Here is a 3,415-nt window from a genome sequence, read left to right as displayed (position 1 = left end):
GCTATTGTGTTCCATTAGTTTATTCCTTGTCTACTTGGTTATAAATCCTGGCTGCTCTCTTTATCATTTGTCTGGCCATGGCTACTCAGCCTCAGTCATTGGTTAATAATGGTGCTCACTTCATCATGCAGTTGTTTCTGAGCTATTCCTCATTGCTGACCTTAAAGTTCTAGTTTTTTTCTTATTTTCTAAGTAATTCCCATGCCTCTCTTGAGTTCACAGTGCTGCCTTTCTTGACCCTGGGGCATGGAAGAATTCTAAGCAGTTGTCAAGTAGTCCTTGTTTTTCCTAGATATCATGTATCCAGGACAGAAAGGTACAAGTCTGAGTTTGTCTGAGTTCTCAAACCTATATGGGATTTCTGTTATCCATGGTTGGCTGACCAGGTTCCTCATTTTTTCTATAAGAAAGAGCACTGAACACTTTACCTAATTCCTTAGTTGAGGAAATATCACCATGTAAAAAAAGTTAGAAAAGTAAATCATTTTTAAATATAATTACCAGTATATTATTGTACTATAAAATTAATAACACATGTTCAGAGATCTTTAAAATTTTAAAACTATCATTCTACTACATCAGTCTACATTTACATAATAATAGCCAAAATAATTAATTTTTCATCTACTCTCAAGAAATAGGAGTTTTTATATGTCTCACTTTTGCTATTTATTAAGAACCAAGTTTTCAAGATATTTTATAAGAACCCACCCCACATATTAGCTTACCAAATGGAAACTTGAATTCTTAAATGAGAGGTACATTGTAAACTATCAGCAAAAATCTTTTCATCTGAAAATACAAATCCTCATTAATTATTGTCTAAATTTTTATTGATATATATAGTTTATAATTAGGTTATGCTTATAGTGTACTTAGATTTTCTTTCAGGTGGAAAGTGTAACAATTTGACCTACAATAATTGCTGAGAATTTCTTATCAATTAAGACTTAGTAAGAGTCTTTATCAGTTGACATACACATGGTAGAGCATTAATCTCCAAGATACATAAAAAACTCAAAAAACTTAACACGAAAAAGCCACAAACAACCCAATCAATAAATGGGCTAAGAAGCTGAACAGACAATTCTCAGAAGAAGATACACATTAAATCAACAAATATAGAAAAAAAATGTTCAACATCTCTTGTAATTAGAAAAATGCAAATCAAAACTAAGCTAAGATTTCTTCTCATGCCAGTCAGAATGGCAGTACCAAAAATATAGGCAACAATAAATATTGATGAGGATGAGGGTGAAAAGGCACACTCATACATTGCTTGTGAGACTGCAAATTGATACAAACAATCTGGAAAGCAATATTGGAGATTGCTTAGAAAACTTGGTATGGAACCACAATTTGACCCAGCTCTCCCACTTCTTGGTCTATACCCAAAGGACTTAAAATTAGCATACTATAGTAATGCAGCCACATCAGTGTTCATAGCAGCTCAATTCACAATAACTAAACTGTGGAAACAACCTAGATGCCCTTCAGTAGATGAATGGATAAAGAAACTGTGGTATATACTCACTGTGGAATATTAGTCAGCATTAAAAGAGAATAAAATTGCGGCATTTGCAGGTAAATGGATGGAGTTGGAGAATATCAGGCTAAGTAAAATAAGCCAATCCCAGAAAACCAAAGGCCAAATGTTCTCCCTGGTAAATGAATGCTGAGGCATAATGGGAAGGAGGAGGCATGGAAAAATGGAGGAACTTTGGGCAAAGGGGAAGGTGGGTAGGGAGGGTGCATGGGGGCACGAAAGATGGTGGAGTAAGATGGACATTATTACCCTAGGTACATGTATAACTACACATATGGTGTGATGCTACATCATGTGCAACCATAGAAATGTAAAGTTGTGCTGCATTTGTGTACAATGATTCAAAGGTATTCTCCTGTCATATATACCTAATTATAATAAATTAATTGATTTTAAAAAGACTACCCAGAAAAAAGAGTCTTCATCGTAACAGCCACCAGTTCTGAGTTGTATTGCATGCTGTCACCTGCCTTGCAGAAACAGGATATGGAGCAGCAGCTGCAGACCAGGGAGATTCAGTACCTACAGCAGATAAGCCATATCATGTATTGTAGCTTCAGGAAGGAAGAGTGCATAGACACTGGTACCCTGTCTTTTTTTTTTTTTTTTTTTTTGCATGAAATTATGCTACAGCCTGAGAGATGAATTCCTCTGCTGACAACCAAATGTGTATTCTGGAATGGTGTTTAGAGGAGTTGCTATGATTTATCAAGGGATCCACAAATGCTAAAGAACTATATTCCAAGGGACTAAACATCTGGGACACCAATGCATCTCAAGCCTTTTGGGATAGCCTGGGATTCTCCACCAGAAAGGAAGGGACCTAGGCCCAGTTTATGGCTTCCAGTAGAGACATTTTGGGGCACAACAAAAAGATATGGTTTCAAGTTATTATGATCAAGGAGTAGACAGCAAAAAGTTATTGACATCATCAAAACCAATCCTGAGGCCAGAAGAATTATCATGTGTGTTTGGAAACCAAAAGATTTTCCTCTTATGGTGCTGCCTCCATGCCATGCTCTCTGCCACTTCTACAAGGTAAATGGGAGCTGTTCTGCTGGCTGTACCATAGATCAGGAGTCATGGGCTTGGGCTTGCCTTTCAGCATTGAGAGCTATGCCCTGCTTACTTTACATGGTGCACACATCAGGGACCTGCAGCCAGTGGATTTTATGCATTCTTTAGGAGATATACATATTTAACTGAATTGCATTGAGCCACTGAAAATTCAGCTTCTATGAGAACCAAGAGCTTTCCAGAAAGTCAAAATCCTTCCAAAGTTTGAGAAACTTGACAACTTCAAAGTTAAAAACTTTCAGATTGAAGAGTAAAATCCTCATTTAACTATTAAAATGGAGATGGTTGTTTAGAGTGCTTTTAAAGGAGTTTGAAAGATCTTTGAAAGAGTTTGAAAGATATCTGGCCAGAGACTTAGTTTTTCTCTTCCTTTCTCTGGGTTTTAAATATCACAGTTGCTGCCCAGGTGAAAGTTTGTTTTCTAGACAAAAAGGAACTAGATCAAAAATCTGTCTCTGATTTACCAATTATTCTTCATTATCTTTTAATTATGTTATCATTGGCAGACATAACTGCTATTGTTTTAGTAATCATGCTTTGTTAACTGAGGGAGCATGAAAATTCTGAGAGAAGAAAGTGGAAATTTATATACTTTTAGCAAAAATATATAGTATTTCAGTCTCTTGGCTTCATGAAAACTGGTGAGTTTCATTAGTTGTATAAGCTATTCCCTTCAATTTTAATGTAACCCATCCATCATAATATATGAGCTTATGAATGTGTACTTGTTTTATATGTTGCTTTAATAAAGAACTGTCTGCAAAAAAGACTTATTAAATTGTGCATAATAAA

At 35.7% G+C, this 3,415-nt stretch overlaps 1 pseudogene; it reads left to right on the top strand.

Moving 5' to 3' along the window:
- Positions 1-2,191: 2,191 nt before the first annotated feature.
- On the top strand, positions 2,192-2,916 carry LOC143379518 (thymidylate synthase pseudogene; annotated as a pseudogene).
- Positions 2,917-3,415: the final 499 nt, after the last annotated feature.

Source organism: Callospermophilus lateralis, chromosome 13 (genome assembly GCF_048772815.1).
Source record: "Callospermophilus lateralis isolate mCalLat2 chromosome 13, mCalLat2.hap1, whole genome shotgun sequence".
NCBI classification, from domain to species: Eukaryota; Metazoa; Chordata; class Mammalia; order Rodentia; family Sciuridae; genus Callospermophilus; species Callospermophilus lateralis.
Note: the sequence above shows the minus strand (reverse complement) of the source record. Positions and strands in the feature narration are given on the sequence as shown.